General features: G+C 39.8%; 1 protein-coding gene across 1 annotated transcript in view; it reads right to left on the bottom strand.

Moving 5' to 3' along the window:
* The window catches only part of LOC147027508 (uncharacterized), a 410,973-nt gene that overhangs the window by 18,897 nt on the left and 374,799 nt on the right, over positions 1 to 17,277 (bottom strand). The window lies entirely within an intron of this gene.

The following is a 17,277-nucleotide window of genomic DNA, read 5'->3' as shown; positions in this document are numbered from 1 at the left end:
GGTTCGAGATTGTCAACACACCCCAAAACAAGCACCACACCATTACCTCACCGGGTCAAACGGGACTTTGGAGGAGGTTCCCTCCGATGCCAATGTGCCTGACGTTGCTTACCTTTGCATAAGTAAAGGTTAGCCACATTAATCTGAACCGTATTTACGTTCCGCTAACCTTTCGGAGCCACAGCTTTAATGCACTATTAATGCATAATAACCCGTTCAAATCATGGACTCGACTACGGTTCCAATTGGCTTGGCTCACTCTTAAATCATATAAGGTGAAGGTCCACGGTGTTATATCGTGCAGTAAATATCATTTACCTTAACAAGACCGCAAATTCACATAATCATTCATTCATTGTTCATCAGAGGCCCACTTTGAAAGCATTTGGGTTCCACCAAGCCAACAATTCGGTGAAGCACGGCAATGGTGATATGGGATTGCGGGCAAGTCCGTGTTTGCACCTGAGGATGAATCCAGCGAAGTACGAGTTGCAATACTATAGTTACATTTTATTTATGGGATGTTTTATGGGATACCCTGCACTTGAATCTGAGAAATTTGACGGTGCACAGGGGAAGGATCAACAATTAATGAAATGAACAGGACATTGATTGAAGTATGATAACCACCGTTGGAAGCAAGGAGAAGCTGACGTTTCAGCCTCTTTTGCTCCGTCAAAGGGTTAACACCTGAAAAGTCACCTTCTCATCGCTTGCAATAGCAGTTAGCATATCTAAATCGACATCCTGTCGATTTCATCTGTCATTCTACTTGTCCACAAACCTGGATCGACACCAGCCTTCACCAGTGAGACTCGTTCCTCATTTTACGTGGGGGAAGGATTCTGACGCAGCAATGCAATTGGGGAAACGTCATAAAAAATTGGTCCGATTGGTCCGTGTTTGACTCGTGTGCATCGTGTGTATGTCAGGTTGTCCGTCGTGTCCTACTGTCCTTGTAGATATTTGATTAGGAGTCCTATAACATCAGTATGATGTATCGCTATGCTGCGTCTGTGTACGAGTGAATAATGTTTGTCATGCTCGGTCTGCGCAAGCGCAAAATGAAATTGTTTCAGTTATGGTGGCATTCTACACACAAGGAATTTCGACGCACGAGGAGGTCATTCGGCCCATCGTGCCTGTGCCACATCAAGAAGAGACCAATTTTTATTTAAAAAAAAAAAAGAAAAAAGCAAAGTGTTTTTTTTTTGTGTGCGTTTTAAAAATATTGTTTATATTTTTATTTTTTCTGTAGTTTTTTTTATTTTTTTGTTTCCGAGGAGAGGGTGGGGGAGTGGACGAAGGTGGTACTTGGGTGAGAAACACACATCAACCACACACCACCCCTTGACAAGCCCCCACAGACAAGTGAGTCTCTCTGTCCTTTGTAAGACTTCGACACCCATTCAGTTCTATGAGAACTGAACATTCCATCTTCGTCGCCAGATGTTCAGTTCTCCCAGAACTGAATGGGTGTCTTACAAGGGTCAGAAAGACACACGTACAACGAAATGCTGCCATTACTAAATTTTTATTATTGGCAGAACACATTATTCACGCATTTGTAGACGCAGCATAGCTGTACCTCTCAGTTAGTTTTAAATCCTGACAGGTTTTTCTTTTTCGTCTGTGCGTACAAGACTCATATCATTAATTGGAAAGAGCAACTGAAGACATTTTATAAATCGGGACAATTGGGTTCTAAAACGTATTAAAACGATAATAGCGGAATGATTGTTATGATATTCTTCCACTATACACACTCTGTTCTCCACTTCGCTGAGACATTTACATCTGGAAAGAAGAACATAATCCTCGTGAGTTATTCACAGCCATAGGACAGAAAACATTCAATGGGGGTGTAACCTTTTATAAGACACCCTGATCTTAAACAATGTGAAATGGCATTATTAGGATTTGTGTGTACATGGTGTAAGACTAAGTGATGGTTATCCATTGTCATTCTCCTATATTAATTAAGGCCATTCTCTGTATGTGTGTAATATGTACATCTGAAAATCAAAGAAAACTAGAATGACACTCTTCGACGTCACCAGATATGCCGCCGCCCACATTATTACATCATTATACATGTACCAAGTTTGATTTAAATCCCTGAACCCAGATTCAAAATATTAAATAATTCTGGCTGCCAGACAATGCGTCCGATCAGATTGAAATTTAAAACATCCCGTGACTACGAGATCATAACTGATGTTTCATATTGATTGATGAAGCGGTTCAAGAGAAATAATTTTTTAAAGATTTTTGGTCAATCCAATATGGCTGCCAGATCATGTGACCTATTAATCATTTGTGAACACCCTAATATCCTCAAGGTGTGGGGAACATATGGGTGAAGTTTCCCCTTGATCTGTCAAGCCGTTCTGGAGAAGAAGATTTTTTGAGGTTTATTCTTTAAAATATCATAGCGGCCAAACCATGTAACCTATGACATCATAGGTGGAGAACTTTTTGTTCCTCATGGACAGGCAATCATACCTGTAGAGTTCTACGTCAATCTGTTCAGCCGTTTCGGAGAAGATTTTTGAAGGTTTTCATGTTAAAAACAATATGGTTGCTGAACCACGTGACCGACGACATCAAATTTTTTCCTCCATACAATTTAGCCCAAGGTGACCCTTAAAAATTTCATAATGATCGGATGAAGCATTTGACATATGCAATTATGATGTCATAATGAAGCCACCTATGACATCATCAAAAAAAAAATCAAACTTGTTTCCCATGGGGAGTACTTCACATGTTCCAAGTTTCAATTTTTTCCACGGACCGGTTTCGGAGATACAGAGGTCCAAAGTTTTTCCTTTTTCCCAACATGGCTGCCACACCACGGACCTATGATATGTAGAATGTTTTAATAACAAATATGAGTCGTTGCACCTATGGTCAAAATTTTGTGTCAATCGGATAAGCGGTTGTAGAGTAAACAGAGAAAATTAACATGGGCGGATGTATGTACGGACAGACCTACGGACGGACGGACAACCAAAAAACATAATGCCTCCGGCGACTTCGTCAGCAGAGGCATATAAAACAGGGCTGGTTCGAAGTACACCATATTTTGCATACGTGTTGGTAGTACTCAGGGTCAGGTCATGGGCAAAAAAAAAAAAAAAATTCCCACCTCCTTTCCCCTTCCCCTGCATATGGGAGTGTGGGGGGGAGATGACTTGCCAATGCTCGCAAAGGGTGTTTATAGTTGTATAAATCTTGAATTATCTGGCACAGTTCTGAGCACCTGGACGGGTGAACTAAATCTTTGTTTTGCAAATAAGCAGCTGCACTTTTGCTTCACAGGTTATCCATGTGCACCATGTGACACATTGATGCAACATGGTATGATAACCTAGCTAAACTGACAACTAAATAATTCAAACACACAGAGATGCTGACTGCTTCGTCGGAACAAGACGAGTTAATTTGAAATCGTAAATTTCTCCAAAATAATTTCTGCTGTTTTGGAATCAGAACTGTATTTTGGCATTAAAGGAAGTGGGTTTGTAACTGCGTTTTCTTGAACAGTACATACTGACTCGAGCATGCTGGTTCTCTAACAGTCTCCAGTTTGCGCTTTGGATAAGCCTGCTGCTTCTCTAGCGGTCCAGTTCTCTTATGGTCTGGCATGCTCTGAGGATTATCATGTCGGTTCTCAAGTAGTAAAGCATGCTGGTTCTCAAATGGTCTAACGTGTCATTGGGATGAGGGTGCTGGTTTGATCGCGTCAATAGTAACATGTGCCAGTTCTGGCGGTCGAGCTTTCCAGTTCTCAAGTGGTAAAGTGTGCCGGTTCTCAAATGGTCTAACATGCCATTCAGATTAGTTAGCGTGCTGGTTCGATCGCGATCGATAGTTTAATCGATCATGGTCAATAGTCAAAGTTTTAAGAAAACGAAGTTTAATCCTTTGGCCCGTATAATACATTTGTCAGTCAAAGCTTTAAATACTGATTGTAGAAATATGTTGCAATCAATGTAACTTTTTCGTTATCACAGAGTGTAATCCATCCATTCCATCCATTGGGACCACACTCTGTGTGGAGCGTTGGTGCTGCCGAAGCAGTCTCCTTGGTTATTGGACACAATTCTGGACGGGTCGCCACTCCGACACAGTATACCAGCAAGCTGGCACTCATTTTGCCGACCTCGGAAGGATGACAGGCAGAGTTAACCCCACCTGGTATTAATTCAACAGCTGAGTGGGGTCTAGAACTCAGGATCATAGGATCCCAAGCCCGCCACCCTAACCATGAAGCCAACACCAGGCATGCAGTCGATACTTGGAATCAAAACTAATATGAAAGGAAATAATACATTGCATTGCACTCCTCGTGGAGTTATATATCGTGGAGATGATGTTATATATCGTGGAGTTATATATCGTGGAGAATTTGATGGAGAAAATTAAAACCTCCATCATGTTCGATGTCATCATCGAACCTACCAGTCAAGTTAGCTGATGTGTTTGAAGCTTTTAGATCACTCTGTCATAATAAAAATTGTTATGGATTAGATCCTGCCCACTATTTCACAGCTCCTGGTTTAGCTTGGAGTGCAATGTTGAAAATGACAAAACAAGATATAGATTTAATCAGTGATGTAGATATGCTTTTGATGATTGAGAAGTCTAAGAGAGGTGGAATATCACAAGTATGTTCAAAAAGATATGCTAAAGCAAATAATAAATATCTTCCAAATTATGAGAGTGAAAAAGATCGTAATTATTTGATGTATTTAATGCTTATAATTTGTATGGATGGGCAATGTCTCAATCTCTGCCTTCTGGTAAATTAGAGTGGGTGGAAGAAAAGGATTATGAAAAGGCTTTGATGAATATTGTTATTTCTTCTCAAGAGGAATTGAATGAGGAAGAAGAAGGTTATTATTTTGAAGTTGATTTGAGGTACCCAAGTGATCTTCATAATTAGCATAAAGCCCTCCTTTTGCATGTGAGAAAGAAACCCCAATGAAAGAATGGTTCAGTGATTATCATAAAAGTTTTGATATTAAAGGTAAATCAACAGAAAAGTTATTAACAACATTCTATGATAAAGAGGGATATGTTTTGCATCAAAGGAACTTGAGACAATATTTATCTGCTGGGTTGAAAGTTGCTTAAATTCATAGAGTTTTAAAATTTAAACAAAGTCCTTGGATGGAAAAGTATATTAAATTCAATACAGATATGAGAGCAAATACAAAAGTAAAATTTGAAGGGGACTTTTATAAATTAATGAATAATGCTGTATTTGGAAAGACTATGGAAAATGTTAGAAACAGACAAAACATTAGGTTCACAACATCTTGGAAAGAAGCTTCCAGATTGATAAATAAACCAAGTAAAGTTTTGAGAGAGAAGAGGTTTTTTCAGAGAACTATTCTGCTATTCATATGAAAAAGGAAAGTATTGTCATGGATAAACCAATTTATATTGGAACAGCAGTTCTTGATTTTTCAAAGATATTGATGTATGATTATTTGTATAATGACTTAAAGAAAGAGTATGGTGAAAATGTTTCATTGTTGTATATGGACACTGAGAGTTTTATCCGAGATCATCATAAAAACTGATGATGTTTATACAGATATGAAGAAAAATATTGGAGTATATGATACACGTAATTATCGTAAGAAGAGTGAGTTATTTTCAAAAAAGAATGAAAAGGTTATTGGTACGTTTAAGGATGAGTTGGGTGGAAAAGTAATGATTGAGTTTATTGGATTGAGAGCAAAGGCATATGCTTATAAGTATGGTGATCAGATTGATAAGAGGTTAAAGGGAATAAAGAAATATGTAATAAAGAAATCAATAACTTTTCAAAATTATTATAATTGTTTGATGAATAAGAAAGAAGAATATAGGAAAATGAATACAATAAGAAGTTATAAACATAAGATATATTGTGAAGAAGTAAATAAAAAGGCATGAGGAGCCTTTGATGATAAGAGATTTATTTTAGATAATGGAATAGATTGTGTTCCATATGGATATTGTATGATGGAGTGAATATTTAATCATAGAGTATATAGAATAGACTGTGTTCCATATGGATATTGTATAATAGAGTGAATAGAATAGATTGTGTTCCATATGGACACAAGTTTTAACGATGGGAAAATGGGTTAGGGTTGTTAAGGGTACCGCCGCGTTTTTCACAATATATAAATGGTCGAACCAAGTATTAATCAAACTAAAGAGTGGAGAAAATCTCAGTCTTGGTATATAAATGGAAAACATAATGAATGTGAAAAATATCAAATAAGTCTTATTGAAAAAATAACTAAAACAAAGGTAAATAAAACAAATAAGCGGATCAATTTAAAAACTAGTAAGTTAGAGGATGTAAAGAAAAAAATAAATATCCTTGAATGGACTGAAAACTTTGATGGTTATCAATTGAACAATGGAAAAATAATTTACTACAATCTCAAAATGATATGCAACTCAGGGGGTGGTTGGATGAGATCAATGAGAGAAGTATATCATTTCATAATGACACAAAAGGGGTATCTTGAAAAACATAAAGATTCAAATGTTTTATTTTTAAATATTTTAGATGGGGATTATTGCACAAAGAAAATTAAACTATTGAAGGAATTTGAGAATGAACAAATCTTTATAGGTTCAATGAGTGAGCTAAACAATATGCATTGGTTATTTGAAAAAGAGTGTCCCTAGGCTTACATGTTTCAGATATTTCTTCAGAATCACCTTTAACAAATCACATTACTATTTTGCGACTTGAACAAATCTATATCTTGTTGCATTGGTTATTTGAATAGAGTGCCCCAAGGTTAAAAGGGGAGACAAATAAATATACCTTGGGCTAAAAAGGGGGTTTATTTTTAAGGGAAAAAAAAAATGAATCGCTGAAAATCCCCCATTCATTTACATGGGGAAAAGTGAGCCAAAATCAGTATACTCACCCTACTCCCATTACCTGAAGACAGCAAACACCTCCTGGGGCATGAACCAGGAGTCAAATCAACAACAACAACAACAAAAAATCATGATATGTCATGCAACCCCAATGTTGATTTCATAAACAAAGTTTCATTAAAACAAGCTGTAGGCAACATGGGTGGTCGGTATATAATTGCATACTAGTCATACAGTTTTTGACGGATCGGGCTGAAATTTTTTGACAAAGAGGTTGATTATAGTTCGCATAAAAGCGCGGAAGCCGATTTTTGATTTTCGAAAAAAATATATTTTTCGGATTTTTTCTAAAATTTCAAAGCCCCATTGCTCGGCAACGGTGGCGTCCATAGCAACGGCGCTCAAAACCATACAACTACATCCTGGTATGAACCTACCAGTCAAGTTTCATCAAAATCGGTTGACTCCTCGCCTCCAGAGCTGTCCATTACATACAAACAAACAGACAGACGGAAAACCTGAGAAGTCTGGAGACCACCCAACATGTGCCCATAATTAATTTTTTTGGCATTTGACATTTTGACAACCTAGCGGGGTGAGGCAAAAAAAAAAATCATATATTGCACTTGCACGGTGCACCGTCTTGCCATGTGGTGATCATAATTACCAAGTTTGAGGAATTTCTGTGCCACCGTTGAGGAGATAGAGTGATGGATGGACAGACGACAGACAGACAGACAGACAGGAGCCGATTACAAAACCTCCCTCCCCCTCGTTAGCTCACCTGGAACGTACTTCTGGGGAGCTTATGAGATTGCGTGTCGTCCGTCCGTCCACAAATGCCTTCAACTTCTCTGAAGCTACGCATACGATTTTGATGAAACTTTACCACAACGTTCATCACAACGTAGGTACCAAACTTGTTGATGGCATTAAAAAAAAGAAAAAAAATCGGACCCTAAGGGGGTCTATGGAGCCCCTCCCCCCCCCCACCCAAAAAAAATAGGTTGTTGCTTTGCAATTCTGATGAAACTTGACCACAACCTTCATCATCTGTGATGAACCAAAGTTTGTTCACAGCATAAGATAAATAAATAAATAATTGGGGGTCTGAAGGGGTCTATGGAGGGAGTTTACAGGGGGGTTGCGCTCTCCCCTCCCCCCCCCAAAGAGATATTTGCTTTCTTCTCAGCAACGACGCACACAATTTCGATGAAACTTGACAATAACCTTCATCACCCATGATGTACCAAAGATTGTTCATGGCATTAAAAAAAATCCGGTTCTCAGCGGGCCTTCGGTGGGGTGGGGTGGGGTTGCCCCCCCCCCCAAAACAGGTATTTCCTTTCTTCTCTGAAACTACACAAACAATTTTGATTAAAACTTGATGATAACCTTAATCACCCATGATGTACCAAATAATGTTCATGGCATTAAAAAATCCTGGTCTAAAGGGATCTACGGTGGGCTTGCTTCCAAAATAGGTATTTGCTTTCTTCTCAGAAACTACACAGACAATTCCGTTGAAACTTGACAACAACCTTCATTACCCATGATGTACCTAAGATTGTTCATGGCATTAAATACATATATATATATTTTTTAATCGGGGTCTAAGTGAGTCTACAAGGGGGGTTGCCCTCCAAAAGAGGTATTTGCTTTCTTCTCAGAAATTATACACACAATTCTGATGAAACTTGACCTTCATTACCCGTGATGTACAAAAGTTTGTTCATGACATTAAAAAAAAACTTGGGGTCTAAGGGATTCTACGTGGGGGTTGACCCTCCAAAATAAGTATTGGCTTTCTTCTCTAAAACCACACACACAACTTCGATGAAACTTGACCACAACCTTTATCACCCATGATGTACCAAGGTTTATTCATGGCATTAAAAAAAAAAACAATCCATAGTGTTTACTTTCTTCTTTCTTACATATTTTGTGGGTCATCCATGCCTACCAGTGGTTCCCTGGTTATCTTATCCAGCTGCTACCAGGTGAGCGCCCAGGGGTATTGTCCCTATGTTTTCAAAAATTGTGGGGATAATAACAGCAGGGACACGGATATGCCGTGAACAGTGCGATGGAATAAAATAGATTCAACATTTCTGAATCGAGCAAAACTCATTTCACATCAATAATGTCATCATCGTAACGTATTCTAGCCAAGTGCGACGACATCAGTTCCCCGGTTGTCAGTAACGTATGAAAGAAGACAAACAATTTAGAAAGATATCGCAACCCACTGTACAAACTTGCTGCTTAAAAGTTTGTTACAAACGTTTATTTCAAATGCTGGCTCCAGCTTATTACCTCCACCACCAAAGGTGGAGGTTATGTTTTCACCCCTTTCTGTCTGTCTGTTTATTACTTGCAAAATCGAAGATTTTTCAAGTATATTGGTCAGTTGCTTTTGTTATTACTTGGCGAAAATTGTTTTTTTGCCAAGTATGTTGGTCTGTAGCATTTGTCTGTCTGTCTGTTTGTCACACGATTTTTGGCTAAAGTTTTCAAGCAATCGTTCTGAATTTTTTTGTGTGTGTAGGTGACCGGCCAAGGACAGCAACGCTTAAATTTGGTGAAGATCTAAATCCGGATCTGGATCTGAGAATTTTTTAAGTGATTCTTCACCATTGAGAGATCGGGCCAAAAACTATGTACGGTATCGCATGATATCTCGAAAAGTTGTGGATGACTTGTGACAAAAGTAGGTGGATAAGCTTGTTAAGTAACAAGAACAATCTGCCATGATTTTTCTTGGGAAAGCCACATTTCCAAGCTGGCCTCCAAAGCCAGTCACCGACTGGGAATCCTCCATCATGCAAAGTCCTTCCCTGGCACACCTGAGCTCCTGACCACATACAAAGCTTTCGTCCACAGCCTGATGGAGTACTGCTCTCATCTGTGCTGGTGCTCCTGCCTCTCACCTTTCTTGGCTTCATGCTATGGAAACCAAGGCATTTAGGATCATTGGTATCTCTGTAATGAGGCTGAGTCTTTAGGCCTCTCACTCTCTCACTGCAGGCAGGTTGGAGGTCTTTCTGTCTTCTACGGTCTCCTCTCCGGTCTTGCCACCTCCCCCTCCCCCCCACTCTGTCCTATCTTTTTTCCGACCTATGGAACAAACTCCCAAACTCTCTTCAATCCCACTCTTCCCTCCAGGTCTTCAAAACAGCTGTTCACCACCACCTCTTAGCTTCCCCCATCCAAAACCACGATCTTTTCTACCCTCGCTAATCCACCCCTAACCGACCTCCTTCAAATTCCCTGCTTTCCTTCCTGAAAGTCCCTGTAGTGTCCATCTTGTTTACCCTGTGTACCCCGCCCCATCCCTCTCCCTTCCACAGATCTCCTCATGTCTCTGTTCCCCACTTTTTTTTCCTTATGTTTGTCTGCCAATCACCTTCAGATCACAATTCTAAACCAATCATCATGAAATTTTACCGAGTTGTAGAGGTAGTCTCACCTGAGAAGCCTATTGATTTTGAGGTCAAAGGTCATCTTGAGGTCAAATTTCTGAAATCGTCATTTTTCATCCGATTGACTTGAAAGTTGAACAAGATTTGCATATTGTGTCACTGAATTTGGAAACCAACGATTTTTGAGATCAAAAGGTCAAACTTCTGAAATCATCATTTTTCATTCGATTGACCTGAACTTTGATTCAGATTGTGAATTTTAATCTTCATGAAATGGACAATATGATGTATCCATGGCAACCTTTGGAGAGGGGGGTGGATTTTGCAAGTATCGTGCTCTACACGACGTCTTTGACTTGTTTTTTATGTTTATTGCCTGCAGGTCACAATTTGAAACTGATCTTCACGAAACTTCCCCACATGGTAGAGTTTGTCATTAGCAAGAAGCCTATTGTTTTTGAGGTCAAAAGGTCACCAAATTTGTCGAATTTTGAAAATCCTCAATTTTCATCCAATTGACTAGAAATTCGAAAAATATTTGCATACCAGGTCACTGAATTCAACCACCAATTATTTTTGAGTTCATCATCGGCCAAAAGGTCAGCATAGGCCAACTTTCTAAAATCTTCAATTTTCATCCGATTGACTTGAAATTTGAAGAGGAGTTGCATATTTGGTCATTGAATTCAACCACCAATTATTTTTGAGGTTAACATAGATCAAAATGTCAACATAGTCCCAAGGTCAACAACTTAGGTGAGATTTCTAAAATCCTCAATTTTCATCGCATTGACTTGAATTTTGAAGAGAATTTATACTTCAGGTCACTGAATTTAACCAGCCAATTATTTTTGAAGTTAACATGGAACAAAAGGTCAACGTAGGCCAAAGGTCAACAACTTAGGTGGAATTTCTAAAATCCTCAATATTCATCCCATTGACTTGAATTTTGAAGAAGATTTATACTTCAGATCACTGAATTTAACTAACAAGTGTTTTTGAGGTCAACATCGGCCAAAAGGTCAACAAAGGCCAAACAGTTGACAGTCATTTCTAAAATTGTCAATTTTCATCCATTTGATTTGAAATTTGAAGAGGATTTGTGCATTTTGTCATTGAATTCAACCATCAATTATTTTTTAAGTCAAACTTGTTTTATGGATTTCACAAGTATCGTGCGATACAGGACATTTTATTTTTTTTTTTTGCTCTTTGATGAACTGAAGTACATATTGGTTTTCTGACATGACTGCTTGATATAATTACTTTATTAAATTTGTTGCAACTCGGTGATGCTGTACTATTCCTTCTTAAATAAAGAAAGTTCTATTTTTGTGCAAAATGTATATTATTACTTTATTTCAGCCCGCCTTTCCTCCCCATGTACGAGTATAATAAATATGTCATTAATAATATCAGTTTATTAATGACATTTCATGTTTGACACAAATAACTCAAACTTTTGTTAAAACAGTATTTATTTTACTGTATATGTAAAAATCTAACTAATTTATGAGGTTGCATGGCACAGGTCAAGTCCTATAACAGCAAATGCTGCATGACCTGTTATCATGAAGCGTCATCTGCCACACAGATTTTGGTGAAGATTCGGATCAGGATCCCGATACGAGATTTTTAAATTTTTTCATTGATTCTTCAGCATTGAGAGATTGGGGCCAAAAACTATATAGAGCACAATATTTCAAAGAGTTGTTATGGATTATGATTCTGGCAAAACGAGGTGGATGAGTTGGTTAGGTGACAAGAACAAGCCGATTAGATTTTGCTTCAGGTCTGGATGCAGATTCGGCCTCGCAGTGGGATAGAAAACGTAAACTGTTCAACTTGGCAGAGGTATGTGCTCTGCTGAGTGCCATTCTAGTTTTTTTAATCAATTTGTCATCAATTTGCAATTTTCATAATGAACTTGGAAGACACTTGCACTTCAAAGATATTGTAACGGATCTGGAAACCATTTGCATTCAACATACAGATGTCCCAAAAGTCAGTTATGTCGTTAAGTATGTGTGTAGTCAGATCCCCTTCCTTTTGTCTCGCGGGAGAATCAAAGGGGTGCGTTGCGATTTCTTTTTAGTTAGGTTATTAAATCTTTACTTCCAACAAACAACCACCAACCATTCCATTCCCCATCACGATCCACTACCCACCCACTGTCTACAACCACTCTGACTTGCCAAGGTAGGGTCTTGCAGCCGTTCCTTGCTGCTTCCACCAACGTTCCTTCCACAAATGTTGTAACTCTTGCACGACGGCCTGTGCAACATTGATACTGTTACTCGTCAAGTATGAACTCACGTGGAAGAGTGGCTGGGGTTTCCCAGCAGGGGCTGTTGCAGCATTGATACTGTTACTCGTCAAGTGTGGGCCAGCATGGAGGAGTGGCTGGGGTTTCACGGCAGGGGCCAAGGCCCCGCCCCGGAAACGTGGGCTGCAGGACCTGTCCAATCAGAGGTAGACAGCGAGGTGTGTTCACCAAGGCCCCTCCCCGCTGAGGGAGGTCCATAAATTCCCGAGCACTCTCTGAGGCAGTTGGTCTTTTTGGGGTCTTGGAGAGTCTTTTAAAAGTTCTTTTGAAGAGTTTTTGGTGGGCGTCGAGGTGGCGAACGTGTCTCTGCTGGCCCTCCACGAGGAAGGGAAGAGCGACCCCGACCCCTCTCCGTGGACCCCGGCCATTCACCACCCGAGCTCCACCACGAACCTCGAGTACCACACGTGCGACTGGGGAGCAAACCAGTGACCATTGTCAGGTGCCGCATCGCAGAGCATGCCCTTCCTCCGACGGTCAGGTACAACACCGAACTCTGGCCCCCAGCTTGTCTCTCTCCATGGCTGCGACGGTCCAATAAAGACTCTGGGTTTCTTTTCATTTTGTGTGTGTGTCTGCGTGTGGGCCCGTCTTTAAGTAGAACTGAATAAGTGTTTTTGGATCATTGTAAATACTTCTTGCATATTCGTGTTAAGTCTTGCTTTCTGTCTTCATTTACTGGAAATAAAACTTTAGAAATGTTCCCAGTTCGTTTCCATCCCTTCTTGCATTGGTCCAGCATGGTTCGGATCTGAGTTAAGCCGGGTTTTTATACCCGATAATCCATTCATTCCAGCTGGCACGGCTTTGGCAGTTTCCGCTCGGCTGCACCCGAACCGGAGTTGGTAGTCGGTAGTTGGAACTCTGCCGCAGTCAGTAGAGTGACCCGGTTCGAGCAAGACGTGCCAAGGGCGTGGTTTCCCCGGAAGTCGAAAACGTGTAGTTAATTAGGTAAATTGGTTATAGACAAATAGACCCTACGCTACGCGGTTGAAATATTGGCGACCACGGTCGGTTAAACGACCCGCCCGCTCACGGAGTTATCCGAGCGACGGCCAACAATTCCGGGGAGTTTGGTGGGAGACGACGCAAACCTCCCCCACCAACTGGTCGTTCTCGCCACCGACCCCTGGCCCACAACAATATGTTCATTGATGCGTTTAGGGTTTAGTACACATAACACACTCTTGCAGATACTTCCTGGAATAGAAATTATTTTTCCAAGCAAATACAGGTCACAAGAATTTACTTTGAAAAGACAATGACAACTGTGGTATATTTTGTCGCTGTCACTGTTAGTTTTATAATCGCTCAGTATAATGAGTGGTTGGGTGTGAATGTATTGCAATGGTAGGTGTTTGTGAAGGGTTGGTCGATATGCTTCTCATTGTTTAGTGTTAAAAATAATTTTTCTTGCTTGGTTATGTGGTGCTTACTCTGTTGCTCTGATAATTTATTGATCTTTTGCATTAAAAAAAACTGGTTAAGATTTGTGAATATTACACTTTTGGATTTGTAGAATTAAATAAAAATCTTTAACGAACCGGCTGGCCAGGTCTGGCCACTAATCGGACCCAGACTAAGAAAAGCTGAAAGGTAAGTGTGTTAATCCCTGACTCCTCCGACCGAACATATATTTCTCTAAAAGAACAACATTTAAATTTAAATCAACAACAGAGGCCCATGTAAAACAATTTCACCAAAATAGATGATTAAGATTTATGAAGAAGTTCCTTTACAAAACTGTCTCGACGTAATCAAGGTTAAATGAGGACCTTGGAAATCAAATCCATGCCTTAATGACCATGTAATTTGTGGTTTAAAAACCCCCATCTCGTGCTTATCGCACTGCCAAAGAACTGCATGGCAACTTTAATTAAATATCAACATACGATTACAGCATTTTCAAAAATGGAGTTTGTTTATTATCCCCATGCTTTTGGAAAAAAGTGGCAGATATTGTAGTCATTTCCGTCTCTGTCTGTCTATCTGTCCGTTTGTCCATCCGTCACGCTATCTCCTTCTCAACGGTTGTGCAGAAATTCACCAAACTTGGTAGTTATGATCATCACATGACAAGGTGCAAGAGCAGTATCATTTTTGGCCCCGTCCCCTGGGGTGGGGTCAAAAGTTCAAACACTGAAAAATGTAATTACGGGCACATTTTAAACATTTTAAAATGAAACTTTGTGCAATCAACATTGAGGGACACATGAAATATGTAATGATTTTTTAAAGCTAATCTGGAACGTAGTTCCCAGGAGCTTATGGGATGGCACGTCGTCCGTGTGTCTGTCCGTCGTCCGTCCAAAAATACTTTCAACTACACATACGACTTGAATAAAACTTTACCACAATGTTCATCACCGTGTATGTACCAAAGTTTGTTCATGGCATTAAAAATAATCTGGCCATAAGGGGGTCTACAGGGGTTGTTCCCAAAATAGATATTTGCTTTCTTCTCAGAAACTGCACATGCAATTCTGATGAAACTTCACCAAAACCTTCATCACCCATGATGTACCAAAGATTGTTCATGTCATAAAAAAACCCAAAAAACTTCAGGTCTGAAGGGGTCCACGGAGGGAGTTTACGGGGGAGGGGGAGTTGCTCCCCACTCCCCCAAAAAGATATTTGCTTTCTTCTACAGGTACACAATTCTGATTAAACTTGACCACAACCTTCAGCACCCATGACATACCAAAGTTTGTTCATGACATGAGAAAAATCTGGCTCAAAGGGGATGTCAGGGGTGTTGTCCCCCAAAAGAGATATTTGCTTTCTTCTCTGAAACTACACAAACTATTTCGATGAAACTTGACCACAACCTTCATCACCCATGATATTTCAAAGATTGTTCATAGTCTTAAAAAATTGGGGTCTAAGGTGGGGGGTTGTCCCCCAAAAGAGGTATTTCCTTTCTTCTCAGAAACTACACTCACAATTCTGATGAAACTTGACCACAACCTTCATCACCTGTGATATTCCAGATTGTTCACACCATAAAAAATATATATATTGAAAAAAAAAATCGGGGTCTCTGGGCGTCGATTAGGGTGTTGCCCCCCAAAAGAGATACACACAATTCTGATGAAACGTGACCACCGCCTTCATCATCCGTGATGGACTAAAGTTTGTTCATGGCATTAAAATAAAAATCTAGAGGTGTTTACTTTTGTCGCCATTATATATTTTGTGGGTCATCCATCACCTCCAGTGGTTGCCTGATTATCTTATCCAGCCACTACCAGATGAGCGCCCAGGGGTACTGCCCCTATGTTTTGGATTTGACCCCCGGGTGCATGCTCCAGGGCAGTGAAGACAGTGCCACAGGGGTCAAACAAAATTTTTTAACTTCAAATTTGATTTTGGATAAATCCTGGTGGAACTTTTTGCCATATTTCAACTTTGCTTTCGGTGTCAAGTGTGGGGATTTGGCGCGCCATTGACTTTGCTCTCGTTTTCTTTACCAAAAACTAAGGATTTGGAATGTCGATGGTTCAAGCGGAAATATGCTGTGGGATACGGCTCAAATTAATCAAACACAAACAACATTTGACGTGAGACAAACAGAATCCAACCATTCACTCCCGAATATCATTCTATGACATTCAACGACCACTTAGGGGAATAAATTTACAAACTTAAGTTCAGTGATTTTACTTTGCAGTGCTACATTATAGAAGATGTACTATGAATTGTCTAATAACATGAAAGCAATTTTCATTTCCGAACCCTTTAACTACATATAAAGGTGATACAAGTAGAGGGTTTTATTTTCGAAATATGTAATCAATCAAATTCTCAAGAAATCAGCGACATTACATAAGAATAGTAAACAAGATGTTCTCTGTGACTATAGAAAGTAATTGGTTTGGAATATCATATTTCCTGTGGAACACATAACCCATGGTGCCCTGACACGGATGCCACAAGGCTCTCAATGTCGATTTGCCTGTAATGGCCTAAGAACACACTTGACAAGCAGTAGCAGTTTGTGAATCTGATATACCAAGCTAAGGTTCCATCGGAGAAGAAAATAAAACAAGCTATCTGGAACAACTGGATTATGGAGCTGACAAACTCACGATGGGAATTTGCTGGAGGGTATGCATGTAGTCTGATTTACTGCGGTGGAAGCACAATACAAGTAAAATATCATCTCCGTAATAAATCAGAGGGAAGAAAAGGAAAGAGGAGTTTTCTGCATTAAAAAAAAAGACAGCAAGAGGAGTTTGAAGCATTTCCAGTGAGCCTTCAATGCCTGGGTCTGACACGATAGCTCGGAAGTAGCATGCTCGGTTCGATTCCTGACCACACTAAAAATTGTCAGGTTGGGCTTCTTCGGAAGGGTATGCAATGAGTGCAACATCCTTCAAAGAGACATCAATCTGAGAGACTTGTCTGCTGGCATTTTCTTTTGAATGTTAAGGATCCCATTGTGTGTTTTGCAAGAGTAGGCCATTGTGTGCATGTACCCTGACCAAATTATAAATCCCTGCCCTGAATTCTAAATTTCAACTCCATGAAGGAGAAACGTTCAGCACCTATCATAGGCGTGCGACACTCTGTGAAGAGTACAAACATAACTATCTCACTAACCTCAATCCCTGTGGCCACTTTAAT

Source organism: Eptatretus burgeri, chromosome 4 (assembly GCF_056783735.1).
Source record: "Eptatretus burgeri isolate ZD-2024b chromosome 4, Ebu_testis_v1, whole genome shotgun sequence".
Classification (NCBI taxonomy): domain Eukaryota; kingdom Metazoa; phylum Chordata; class Myxini; order Myxiniformes; family Myxinidae; genus Eptatretus; species Eptatretus burgeri.
The sequence above is the reverse complement of the archived record's forward strand: the minus strand, read 5'-3'. Positions and strand labels throughout refer to the sequence as shown.